The sequence below is a fragment of the Podarcis erhardii genome (assembly GCF_964252035.2).
Source record: "Podarcis erhardii genome assembly, chromosome: 1".
Taxonomy (NCBI): Eukaryota; Metazoa; Chordata; class Lepidosauria; order Squamata; family Lacertidae; genus Podarcis; species Podarcis erhardii.
In genome coordinates this window covers 110,393,105-110,407,514 of record NC_138497.1, presented here as the reverse complement: position 1 = coordinate 110,407,514, position 14,410 = coordinate 110,393,105, and the positions used below count along the sequence as shown (strand labels likewise).

Genomic DNA, 14,410 nt, shown 5'->3' with positions numbered 1-14,410 from the left:
CTTGCCTATCTTGTATTCAAAGAGTTGTCTTTAGAGTATCATTTTATTGGCAATGTGTTTGTGCCAAAAATATGCATCTCAGATATATGGCCATGGAGTCATGCTGGTGAGTTTGTAATCTACAAATGCCCTTCAGACAGATTCCTCTCTCTGAGGTGACCCACACTTACCCTAATCTGTCTATCTACAAACACAGGGGGCCCAGAGACTTTCAGCCTGTTATGCCCACTAAATAGCAGGAAGCATATAAGGGGGTGTGCTGTAATATTCTCCTCAACAGTGGGGTGGGAGGGTGAGGGTTATGAGAGTAGCAGTGTATGCAGAACTTGTTGCTGTGTGTGAACAACTTGGGATTAATTCTTTGATCCTTTCACATGTACAAGTTGACCTGTTAGACACAAGAGATGCTGCACCCCTCTCTTTACACCAATTTGTTTAAATAGTAATTTGACTGAAAGCTATACAAATTGACATTTGTGTTGAGGATGTGTTTTCTCTCCTTCTTGTCCCCCCCCCTTTTTTTTTTGATGAGCAAAAGATCAGATCAGTTCTCCTTTAGGCTCTTGCAATTAACATTTCCCAAATTGGGTGTGATGAAGTGCACCACTTTTTGATTATTATGTAGCTTTGAAAGGATGGTTGGTTCTTCAAGAAAAGATTTTGCCAACCTGGTGCCCGCCCACCCCCAGATGTTTAATGAATTAGGAAGGGAACAGGGATAGAGAGGAGGAAAACCCTGCTATCTGGGTTCGAGCAACTTGAGATTTCAACCTGTCTCGAATTTCCCTCAGTGTTTTTATTTGTTTTGGTTTTTTAAATATCATTTTGAAGCTTCAGATCGGGGAGAGATGCTGACACCATGGAAATAAGGTGAGCAAGTTGTTTGTGTCTATGTGCAGCTGTTACCAGCCTCCAACCCACACCCAACCCTTTTGCTTTATCTCCCAAAGGTTTGTAGGCAAAAAAATTGATGCAGCCTGAACATTGCCCGAATGTTCAGTGCCAAGTCAGTGCAGAGTTTAGAGTGAAGAGCCGAGGTCAGTACACATGAAAGAGGCCATTTTAATTTTATCTTCTCTGTGGCCGGCTCTAGGCACAAAACAATTTATCTGTAATTGCGTTTTGCCATGAGGATTTGGGGGATTTTCTTAACACCACAAAATTGGCTCCAGGACAGCAGTGCAGGATAGATGCTCCCAGATCCAAATTGCCATGCGGGATAACTATGGGATTGAAACAACATTAAACAGTGTGTGGTAGATACAGAACGACAGGTAGACCTAGCCAGGTCCCCAAAAATTTTAATTAGCAGAACTAGAAGATACTTGACTTCCCAAATGCCATACATAGCTAATCTCAAAATACCAAAACAATGAAGGGCTTTCCCTTTGGCCCGTTGTCAGGCCGCCCCCCCCCCTTCAGCAATTCAGGAAGGCTGTTATAGGAAGGTACCTTAAGAGGAGAGGAAATGGACATGTGGCTCTGGGCAGCAGGAAACAACGGAGCATGCCCTTCTTCATTGCCAGTATTATATAGGCATTCAAACTAGGTTTATCCAAACCATCTAATATAAGTTTCCTGAGCGTTCAGAACAACACAACATCTCCCTATTACTACAGGACGAGAGCCCAGAAGTCACATATTCAGTCACCAGATTTTGGGCTGCCATGATAGATATTCGACGAAGAATGGCCTATGCTACAATTCAATCCTAAACTGAAGGCCCATATTGTTAGAGCCACACTTCTGAAGCCCTCCCCATATAGCTGTGTTAACCGATCTTTTAATTTTTCTCATAAGTTTTTACTCACCCATTATCTATACTTAATTAAGTATTCATATGTATATGTTTAAATCTACGTTTGGTTCTTGCTCCTATTTATTTAATAATTATTCACTTAGATTCATACTGTTATGCTATTTATTTAGATGTTTTGCTTATGCTGGTCTATGACCATAATAAAGTACTTGACTTGACTGTGGGATTGGTGAGGATATGGTTTCTACAGCAAGACCACCAGCAAACCAATGAGCTTCTCTACCAAACAGCTGCAAGTTGATCAACATATTATTTATCTGTTTATTTCCTATATGAATTATTTCCCATGAAGCATCATGAAGTGATTTTTTTAAAAAAAAACTTACATAAAAACAGTTACATATATAACAGCAATTAAAACAACTGCATGTATAAAAACAATTACCTCTGTGTGTCAACAGCTCATACACATAAACTATTTACTCCTTTTTACTTATTTACACATATTCGACAAAAGAAGCCTCACCCCCTCTTAGTAACTAAGCTACTTAAATCCAATGGAGACTCCACTTGAGCCACAGAACTCCATTTAGAAGGTTTATTGAAAGAGGAATGTCTTTAGCAGGTGTCACACAAACAATAGAGAAGATGCCTTTCTGATACATAATGGGAGGGTGTTCCAAAGGGAGGGAGTGCCATCACACAAAGGCCCAATTCCAACATCATGCAGAATGAACCATCTGATAGGATGACATTTGCAGGATCCCCTCTCCTGCAGAACCCAGACCCTGCAATCATCACCTGAGGCCCTTCTTGTGCCTCCTCCGGGAGAAGTCCAGAGGACAGCAACACGAAAATGGGCCTTTTCTGTAGTGGCTCCATGCTTGTGGGATGCTCTCCCCAGAGAGGCTCACCTGCCACCTTTTTCATATATCTTTAGGCAAGCACATTCCTCTTATTGCAGGCCTTTGGCTAATTTAAAAATATATGGTCCATCAAACTGCAGGGGGGATATTTTTTGTGTTGGTTATTATGTTATGTATCTTTGTGTTTTTATATTGTAAACTGCCCTGTGATCCATGGATGAAGGGCAGTATTGAAACAACAACAGCAACAACAACAGCAGCAGCAGCAGCAACAACAACAATGTGGTGAGATTATCATTTATCATTGATATTTTATCGTTCTTATCATTGCTTTAGTCATGCTATGCTTTTGGCAGAACTGGCTAGTTTTACTGTGAATTTTGTATTTTAACATGTTCTGTATGAAAAATGTTTTTCTATTGTTTTGAACAGCCATGGTATTACCAGTGAAGGGCAGTAGAGAAATGGTTTTAGTAAATAAATATTGACTACTTTGACAGGCAGCAGCTCTCCAGGGCCCCAGGCAGAGAGAGGCCTTTCTTCTCACCTGATCTGTGAGATGGTACGGATTGAACCTGGGACCTTCTGCACACAAGGCATGGGCTATACCACTGAGCTCATTTGCCCTTAAACTGCTTTTCTGTATGTTTATATTTTTATTAACCACAAATGGACTCAGTTTAGCTACTGGTTTTTCTTTCCTTCATTGCACAGCTGGTGTTGCAATCTGAATGACTGTATTATTTTTCTATTCCTCTATTAGCCCTTAAAATGTACAGAAACTGCTTACATTTGGTGTCTCTTCTTTTTCATTCTTGTTTTAAATGTAGTAGACCTTTCTTTGGCTTTGCAAAGTTCCATCCAAGAAAAACTTTCAAATGATGCCTCTGACTAGTCCTTTATTCAGAACTCCAGAACTCTGCTGTGGATGGACAGCTAATTCTCTCTCTCTTTGTGTCGCTCTCCTCGAAGTGACCCTACACAGTCCACATCATGATTATTGAGCACTAATTTCTTAAAGCTGGAATAATTGAGAAAATGTCAGAAAGATACAAAACAAAAAACAAAGATCTATTTCGAAAGGGCACGCAACCTGTTCGTTATTGTTTGATAGAATTGTCATAACAAATGAGGAAATATTCAAGGATTTTCAATTCTTAGTAATCTTCTGCTACCTTAAGATGATGTGATGATGTTGGCAAAATCACACTCTACATTTTTGTCTTTTGTTTTACTCTGGCTTTATACACTGTAATATCACTGAGACTGGGATTGCTGCGAGCCACTGAAAATAGTTGCAATAAAGATGGCACTCCATACAATCTTGGCATTATAAAATACAAAATGAAAAATAGCCCAAGTCAAGTATCAAGTATAGAATCCCCTATAGAAGAGCCAGCAAAAATACAAGTTTCTTGACTTGCTTTCTTTTCCATTTTTGTTTTATGATAAATGAAAGTGATTGGACCTGCTCTAACACACAGTTACACTAGGCTACAATAACATTAAATGCAAGTACTAATAAATCTTCTATCTTGTGATTCCTTTTACCCTTTCCTTCCCCCTTCCCCCCACTGTAAATGATACGGTTGTTTCACCCGTATGCAACAACATGAACTAAGCTGGTAGGATTATATCAGTCCTCCCCACTGCCTATGGCAATCTTTTTGCTATCCCATTCAAAATTCAATTTAGTAAATACATTTCTTCTTTGAACACTATCATCAGTAGTGGCACTACCACTCACCCCATGGGCTTCCTAGAGGAGGTTAGGGATGCTGAGCAGCACCTCAGAAATGGAATGTGCTGCTTTACGAGGCATGTCTAATAGGGAGGGTATTTGGGGCCTCGGCAATGCCATGCGGAGGGGAGAGACTGGCACAACCGTTTGGTAATCTGTACCTGACAACTCTGTTATTGTCAAGCACATGTTTGGGGCTAGAAGATCAAGGCCCCTGTTGGTAATAAATCTGAGCCTTGCTCCTTTACTGACTTCATTCTCATGCAGATTATTTTTTTAAAAACAGACTGTTGAACTATTAGTGATAGTGCCCCCCCCAAATGCCCTTTGGTTTTGTATTGTCTGTATTACATAAATGTATTATATGGTATTTGGGAATGGGGTTGTTTCATTTGTTTTGCTGTATTATTGATTTTTTAGAAGTAACCCACCCTGGGATCTTATGATGAAGGGTGGATGACTATTACTGTAAATAATAATGTTGGGGTGGTATATATACATGCATGTACGTGTGTGTGTGTGTGTGTGTGTGTGTGTGTGTAGGTAGACATATTAAATTTTCATTCCTTAACATTGTCAGAATTTTCTGTCTACAGTATGTATACACTTTGATTTCCCCTTGCCTACCCCATTCTAGTTTGGCAAAAATATGTTTTGTTTTGTTTTTTGTTTTGTTTTGTTTTAAGGATCTTCCCCCTCCCCTGACAAACAATAGAGAAAATGATTGTCCATTTTCTGTATACTTTATTGCTTTCACAAAGCAAACATAACAAACAGATACAGAACTCCCACCCAAAGAGCTGTTGGACAGAGCTAGGAGAGTGATCAATTGCTGGGATCCGGCCACCATAATAATGAGGAAGGAGGAGGGTGCACAGTGGCCGTTAACCCAAGATAATGATCGAGTGGTAGTATAGTAAACACACTCTGCATTCGTCCAGGAAATGTCATGTACACTGTATAATATAAAAGGAAGTGATCGAGCGTATAGATATACAAATACTGCCAGTGCCACCCAGCCTGGATGTGGCATAAAATGAGCCTGATTAAGTAGTCTATGATAAACACATCATTGTAGTCTGGAAAGTATTAATATTTTTAGAGTCATTTAATTCACCACCACACTGAGTTCTTCTGTAACATTCCAATGTAGCATTTTTAAGGCTATGGGCATTCAATTCTTTTTCTTGTATCACAAGGTTGAGAGTGTCTTTGAAGGTCACATAGTACAGTCAGCTGCTCAGAAGTAGGATCTTTGATGCAGCAAGGAAACACAATTGCAAGGCTGAAGTCTTCATCACAATGTCCAGCCCCTGTTGCAGGAAACGCCAACTCCCACACAACACAAAGGAGAGCAAGTAAAGGCAACCAAATTCTGTAACCAGCCAACACCACACTGCTGTTGCAGAATTTTGGCAGTCCATTAAAATGGTCCACCCATGGCAGAAACAAAACTAATAGCTCATTTATGGTCACTTTGGACAGTTTGTTTGCTTGTTTGTATTTATATCCCATCTTTTCCTCCAAGGTCCTATGATCCCTATTAACCATTCTGTAAGCAATGACCACACCCCTTTTTAACTCACACCTCCTCTTTATGTTTGGAGTGTGATTGGAAAGGTTCAGAGAAGTGTAGGTTGCAGGTTTTGGAAGGTCCTAGGTGATGACACTGACTATGGGACCCACTCCCTCAGTAAGTCTAACTCCTCACTGCCATAACCACCAGAAGCTGCTGCACATCTTCCTCATCATTATTTCCACTATACTGGCTGCCAGGGAAAAAAGCCAGTGAGCAAGCAGGCAGTAGCATCTACTTCTCCTCATTCTCACCATCATTGTTGGCTAGAGTGACTGGTGGGTGAGCAAGCAAGCAGGCTGTAATAGTGATGGGGTAAAACAATTACAGGGAGCTCTTTCAATGTACTCTATCTTAGATATCCAACCATGTGGTCCTTGATGTTTGCCCTGGTTCATAAGAAGCTTGTGGGACATGTAAAAAATAAGAGCTTTCATATACAAGGCTGAGCCTCCACATGAAGGTTGGCCTTCTTACAATAATGCATTGGTTATCTGTTCCAAAATTGTCTTAACAAAAACCTGATTGTCACATTTGTTGCTACAAATGGTCAATGAAATAAAATATGTGAGTATGGAAGGAGTAGGAGAAAGGCAAGTGGCTGTTCCTTTTTTCTTCTCTGGAACAGAAAACAAATTCTAAAGCTGAACTTGGCTTGGAGGAAATATAGTCTCTGAAAGGGAGCTCTGTTTTGTCCTACAATACAAAACCTATTAAATACTTGGTGTGATGTGGTAAGATTTTGTCTGTCGCCTTTTCTATCCAAACACATGGGAAACAAGCTTAACAAAGTAAAGGGAAATGTGGGGTGGGGACTTTCAAAGTAAATGGATATTAATATTTTCCTATCAATACATAAAAGTGCACTCTTTTTTATGACTGCCGAAGATTCTGCGGTACTTAGGATTTTGAAAACCCTTTCAAAACTAAGGTCTCTTTGAAGTCAGAAGGTTTATAGTAATTAATGACATAATAAAAAAACCGAGTCAGGGTGATCTATGTCTCCTTGCTTCATGTTCCAAAATGTCTGTTGGCAAAGCCCGTATAACTATGCACTTTGTAAAGTTGCTGCAAGACCCCATTTTGAAAAGGAGAATGCCGGTAACCAAGCCCACTTGAACAACACTACAATCACATGCCAGTGGGCAATGTAAATGAAATAGTTACTTTGATAGCAACATGAATTTCACTTGCAAACTTCTAAGAGATGGTAATAAACAAAGGATAAAGAAAATGTTATTGAAATACTTAACTGGTGCTCTTACACACATGCACTTTAAAGGATTCCATGGGAGATTCTAAACTCTATATACATTTTTATGAAAATTTAAATGAATATCTGTCTAATCTCAAGTGCATTTGATTTCTAAAAGGACAATTTTGATGTTCCGTGTTGAATTATTAAGTAAAAATATTCAGTTATCAGATAGTTAATTAAGTGGAACTGACTGTATTCATTAAAATATTTGTTCCAAACAAATGTATTTAACATTCAGATATTATGCAGAATAGGTGACAATTGCATATCTCCATGGAGATCAATAATGGTATTCAGATCATTGTGTAAAGAGTCTGCAAGTTTAATGCAGAGAGAATGTCATTATTATTTCTCTCTTAATGATGGTCATTATGCGCAAACACTGATTGAATTCCATTTGTTACCTGCATTTGAGCTGAGAGGAATAATTACAATTTAAGTGTCTCCATTAAAATTCATAAAAGAATATGAATGCAAAAATTATACTTGAATCTGACAAAATATACTTTGAGGATATAAATTGTGTTTTCTGATAGGCCTCTTAAAAGTATTAAAAATAGCTTCATTTTAATAGGACAGCATATAAAGATCATGCATTATCACCTTTATGTTAATTCTCGTAATACATGACTAATACTAAAAAAAGTAAAGAAATTAACTTTGAGAAGTAGAAATTAACAAAACAATGGGCTGCTTGACTTCATGCATTTGGACTGAGGTTATAGTGTCCAAGTCTCACAGTACCCAACTCACTAGTTAATAGCTAGGTAACTAGTCTTTTTGGGGGGCACTGTAAGAATTAATCCAGCCATCCTTTCTGTGGTCTGTTTCATTAGGGGATTCTTTTTTACATCAGTTAAATAGAATATCATTAGTGGAGCCATTTAAAATCCCCCCACCCCAACATACACATTCTCTCTCTCTCTCTCTCTCTCTCTCTCTCTCTCTCTCTCACACACACACACACACACACACACACACATAGAGTGTGCTTTTCTCTGTTGCACCAGCTGCTTCCTGCCCAGCAAGCGCCATTGAAATACTTCTTATTAAGACTGAAGGCCCTGATTCTAAAGGCAGGTAACCAGCCTCTTGTGACTTCAGCTCCTCTTGGCATCCCACCGAGATGCTCAACACTTCACAGGACTGGGCCCTTAAGCCCTAATTAATAACTGTAGCTGTATTCCTGAGGGTCTGCTTAATGACCTATCTCCTGCTACAACAAAGGGAGATCTCTAGGCTTGCAGTCCTCCGCATCCCCGAGTTGGGGGAGCTGGGCCTTCCCTCAGAAGGGCAAAACAATACAGAGCTCTTCTCCAGCCTTGTTTGCCAGACTACAGATGTACTTGTCATTTGGGGGGATAGCTTGGGACCGTTTCATTTGCTTTGAGCCGAAGATGATTTATTGCATTCAGGAGCACATTTGTTGTGTGTGTGTTTTTCTCTACTTCTGCTACTGTATTTTCTAGGGTGGTGTGCTCTGTTTGGCTACATAATGGGGGTGCTGGGCTTTTCAGAAAGACAAGTGTGCCATTTCAGTAAGGATCAGGTGTCTTTTTGTGAATGGCTTTGTTCTGGGGGTGGTCCCTACCAAACTGATTCTTAAAAAAAGACATTTTGCTGCTGAAGACAAAGGGCAAGATGGCACACACACCCAACACACAAACACACTCGTTCCATGTGCAGAAGCAGACACTGGGCCAGCAGTTGAATCTTACATCAACACTGTCAACATCCTACACTGTACCCAAGGACAGCAGCCATCATAGGAGTATTTGAAAGGCCTGTGGCACACGCACTGCTATACCCAACAAAAGGCAATACCTGGGGGGCTCAGAAGGAATTATGGGGGGCTGCCTCTGCTGCTTTGGTGACTAATGCCCATTGGGAGAGGTTGGGTGGAAAGTAGAGAGGCCAACAGAAGGAAAGTAGAGAGGCCAATGGCAGGCACAGCCAACCAATTCTAGTTTTGTCCCCATCCTCCTCACTGCTGAGTACTTCAGTGGTTTGAGAAGGAGGAGGAAGCTGCTAGGCTGGTAGGTGGGGGAGGGTCTTGCTAACAGCAGACTGCAGTTAGTGGGACAGTGCCCCCATTTGCCCTAACAGACCAGCCTCCACTGCTCTATTCCCCCCCACCCCAACATTGCTTCCCAAGACCTTACACTGCCTAATGGCAGAGCTGGCCCCAACACCATGGTATTCTGAACCATTTACTTGTGGGTAAAGATCCCTCTTCGACATAGGCTCTTCTTACTGCAAGAAAAGGGAATTCATCAATTTGTTGTGAGCAACCTAGGCAAATGGTGTGTCCCCAGGCAGGGTACACTACTGGAAACTTTTGTGTTTGTGGAAACTTTTCTACTTGCTTAGGTTCCCCATGGTATTGAAATCCCTGGAACATCAGGGTTCTAACTCATGTGACAAGCACAGGGCACTCCTCTGCAGAAGTTTAGCTTCCAATGCATGGAAGACAATGAACTTGGCAATGGTGATCCAAGCGTGGGAGTGGAGCCAAGACTGCACCCACATGCCCTCAATCTCACAGCTGCAATCCTGTGATTCACCTGGGAATGAGTCCTATGAATCCAGTGAAGGCTTAATTCCGAGTAGGAATACCTAGTATTCTGTTCTTAAATGTATCAAAATTAGGAAGATACAGACAAAGCATCATAGAAAGACTTTTTAGGTTTTTGAATTTCGCATTGTTGCAAGACAGAGCAATAACCCAGGAGTTCACAGGACTCAAACTCTCCACTTTCTTCCTTTTTTAAATAATCTTTTTGAAAAGGTCTCCAGGCTGAAGCACACAACAATTACAATTTATTATTACAGTGATATTTTTTAATATAATGACAGTAGAAGCCTGTTAATTGGGTTATCAGTGGACAGTCTGTCATGCTGATTAAGTGGCTGCTCCAATTAAGAGAAGAGAGCATTTTTTATTTTAAAAAAGACTAAAAAAAAAACTTCTTAAAATGACACTAAAATATCCTACCAAACAAAGAGACACCAAATAATCACAGTATTGCATTTTTACTTGATCTGCTTCTCCTTGCTAATTTCTATTGGTTAACTTTTATATTAAAATGAAAAGGATGGTGCTGGGTGTTATTTTGGTGTGTGTGTTTTACCAGTCTAACAGCTGGTTAAACACTGCTTAAGTTCCTGTCATGAGGCGAACACTTGCCTATCAAACAAAATGTGGTGGTTCTTCTTGAGGATCACTCTCCATGAGCCAGCCCTGCTGACATGGCTGCCCAGCCTCAGTCAATACATGCCAGGGTTTGTTTGTTTGTTTGTTTGTTTGGAGGAAGGCATGATATCTCTGCCCGACACTGGAATTGCAGATATTTCCTTCCCATATAACCTATATTCTAGGCTTAATGGTAATCTTTGGCTTGTACCTTACATTCATTTCTTTAAAATAAAGCAATAAATCAATCCAGAATATGGACCTAGAGATCTCAGCTGCCATACAACTTTGAAGATAGGAACTAAAACAGGTCGTTCAGAATGCCTAGTCTGTATTTATTTTATTGTTTATTAAATTTATATCCCAACCTTGGGATGAAGGAATTGAGGGGATCCTCATCAAATCTGCAGATGACACCAAACTGGGACAAATAGCTAATGCCGCAGAATCAATATCCAGTATAACTGTAACAGATTGGAGAATTTGGCCCAAACTAACAAATGAATTTCAGTAGAGACAAATGTAAGGCTCTTAGGCAGGAAAAACCAGCTGCACAACTATAAGATGGGGGGGACTCCTGGCTTGCCAGTAGTACATGTGAAAGGGAACTAGGGGTCCTAGTAGACCACAAGCTTAACATGTGTCAACAGTGTGACGCAGCAGCAAAAAAAAGTGAATATTATTCTAAGCTGCATCAACCAAAGTATAGTGTCCAGATCAAGGGAAATAATAGTACTACTCTATTCTGCCTTGGTCAGACCACACCTGGAGTACTGTGTCCCATTCTTGGCACCACAGCTCAAGAAGAATATTGTCAAGCTGGAACATGTGCAAAGGAGGGTGACCAAGATGGTCAAGGGTCTGGAAACCAAGCCTCATGAGAAACGGTTGAGTGAGCTAGGTATGTTTAGCCTGGTAAAGAGGAGACTGAGAGGAGATAGATAGCTATCTTCAAACATCTAAAGGGCTTTCTCATGGAAGATGATAGGATGGTAGGACCTGAACTAATTGATTTAAGTTACAAGAAAGGAGATTCTGACTAAACATCAGGAAGAGCTCTTCAACAGTGGAGCAGACACCCTTGCAAAGTGGTGGACTCTTCTTCCTTGGAGGTTTCTTTTAGCAGAGATGGATGGCCATCTGTCATAGATGCTTTAGTTGAGATTCCTGCATTGCAGGGAGTTGGACCTTGGAGTCCCTTCCAACTCAGCAATTCAACTCAGCAATCCAAAAGGATGTTAAGCAAGAATGGTTGTCCAGCTCAGTTTGAGGTAGGCCTGGGTCTAAATGGGGGAGAAAACAGTTCCTGCAATTTGCTCAGAGTCTGCATCAGCTCCCGGCATCTTTGGACAACTGCCAAGGCTCTAGCACTCTGCCAGGGCCTACCCCCAAAACTAGCACATGTCCTATCCCCCGTTTTAAACATTTCTTTGGGCCCAGAGATTAGAGCATCCCAAGGCATTTGGGTCTAGTTTCTTCCACTTTAATATCTCTACATAATGTTGATCTGGGGCATTGTGAGAAATTTAAATGGTAGCTAGACCTAGCAAGCTAGCACTGCTCGGAATACTGCTGCTGCCTGCCATGGTTAGGTATGCCAAGCAGGACCAGTCAATGGAGCAGGGGGATCCATCAGAAGGCACTTTGCACAAACATAGCACTAGCCCTTGATTTGTTGGTAAGTTTTTAAATATGGATATGGGGATGCTGGTGTTTTTGGAACACAGCGTGGTTTGTTTCTGTATTTAGGAACTTGTGTGCAGGGAGAATAGAGAGGATTTTTCTGACTGGCAAGCTGAAATGCTTGCACTGACAGAATGATTGCCATAGTAGTTTGTTGAATTTCTCGCCTAGTCTGGATACAACCCCACATGTATGAAGATATATGCACAATGTGTATACAATGTGTCCAGTATTACGTTCATTGTTGCTTTTTCCTAGCTTGTCTTTCAACAACAAGGCCCCTAGAGATGGCTCACGATAGTTCTAAACAATATACAAGGAAACCATTGCAATAAAATACAATTAATTACTGGAGCAACAATTCATATCAACAGCAAAGAAAACTAAAAAAAAACAAAACAAGTTTGCAATTCGCTGCACACTTTTCTGGAACTAGCCCCATTGAACACTATGGGTCTTAACTTCTGCGTAAACTTGCAGAAGATCACATGGTAAATAGGGACAGACAAGTCAGTTCGATTTTCAGTCCCTGACACTTTTACACAAGTCTATTGCATCCTATTTCAGCATGAAATTGAAAAAAAAAAATCTTTTTTTTGTTTTGAAACCACATGAAAATCTGCATTTAAAGATGTGGTTATGATATCGTTTTTGAGCTGAGAACTGCACCTTGATGTTCAAGAAGCATGAAATCCAATGGATAGCTACCTTCAGAACTGTATATGAATCTAGGCGGTTTGAATCAGGTCTATTCAGATCACATCAAGTTTGGATCAGGAATTTGCAAAGATTGAATTTCTCAAGCATCCATAATGGCAAGGCACACCAAAAGCCTGGCAAAACAAGTATGTCTCCACTATCATCACTATCCGTACTGTTGTCTTGGACATTAAATTTGTATTAATTTTGACATGCTTCTCATTTTCTCAGTGCTTACTACTTCTGGCTCAAACAAACTTGTGTTAAATCCTGAGTACAAACCCAGGGAGAAAGCACAGCTGCTAGCTAAATTTATTAACTAGTCATTTCTGATCAGCATTACATTTTTTCCTGCTTAAATTGCTGTTTTTCAGGTATGCAAATCTCTTTGATGTATGCTTACGGGCACAATATTTTCTAAATCCTTGGCAGAGAGAGATTTTCTCTCTCCCAAACATTAAAACAACACTCTCAGTTCCCTGAAGTATTTCTTTGCTATTCTGTCACAGTAAAAAGTCCAAAAGCAACAATGGAACAATTCAATGCATGTGGGTCATGAGATCTGGGCAGTTTCAAGGATGAAGAAGAGGGGGAAATCAAAGCTGATTGCTCAAAAAGAGAGAAAGGGTCGAAAATGGGAAAAGACTATTTTAGAATCAAGACATACAGTCTACCTAGACCGTGTGGCTCTTGTGTGGTGCTATTACATTTCTTGATAGCTCTTTGAGGTGGCCTACTCAAAGTGTGAGAAATATATCCTATGCTGATTATCACCCAGTGGAGTAAGAAGCCATAAATAATCTTAAGGAAAGGGCATGAACTTCTGCACGAAGTCATGGTTCCTTTTCATTGCTAAAGAAAGGCGGGTAGGAATTCCAAACTGCTGTTCACTTTGGATAAACATTAAAATCTTTCCTTCAAAAATTCAGGTTTGTCAACAGTTGGGGCTTTTTGAACTGGGAGGAGGAAAATTTTAATTTAATGTTATATAAATACATAAAGTCAGCCAGATTTTGATTTCCTTAGAATTTTCTGGAAGATGAGGAAATTAGATTCCCTGTGGTATTTACAACAATAAAGCCCAAAACATCATATGTTCCTAGTGTCAAGCATGAACTCCTAAGAGGATGAAGGAGACACCCCACATATTGAGGAGCTGGAGGATCAGTCAATGCTGAGTGCAATGTTGAGGATCCCATTGAGGGGCCCTCTGGGTTGGTACCTGATGAGGAACCCTGGAACTCCTGGAGGGAGGAGGAGGGAGGAGGGAGCGGAAGTGGTACCAACAGTTTTGGGTCCAGTCCAAAGAGCAGGCATAGGCAAACGCTGGCCCTCCAGATGTTTGAGACTACAATTCCCATCATCCCTAGCTAACAGGACCAGTGGTCAGGGATGATGCGAATTGTAGTCCCAAACATCTGGAGGGCTGGAGAGCAATGGCACAATATGCACCTATAGGCCAAATCTACTGATTAATCTACTCATAAGTAAGGAGTCTGCTTGTGTGTAAGTCATTCCTGATGCTTCTTCATCAGTAGGAACTGTGGTTAGAGTGTGGTTAGAGCCTTCTAATTGCTGGAAGTAACACAGCTCTCTAGCTCCTGGTGCCTAATTTTAACCTCCCTAACTTGCTGT

General features: G+C 40.6%; 1 protein-coding gene across 12 annotated transcripts in view; it reads right to left on the bottom strand.

Moving 5' to 3' along the window:
• LOC309348541 (uncharacterized protein) overlaps positions 1-14,410 on the bottom strand; it is a 410,924-nt gene that overhangs the window by 208,366 nt on the left and 188,148 nt on the right. For 2 of the 12 annotated variants that reach the window (XR_014159459.1, XR_014159460.1), the window contains exon 3: positions 911-1,223. The exons of 9 other annotated variants lie outside the window; for them this stretch is intronic. The gene's annotated coding sequence lies outside the window, so the exon portion shown is untranslated. Of the gene's footprint in view, positions 1-910; positions 1,224-3,534; positions 3,603-14,410 lie in introns of those variants that run through there. One more of the 12 variants, XR_014159461.1, reaches the window with a different exon arrangement.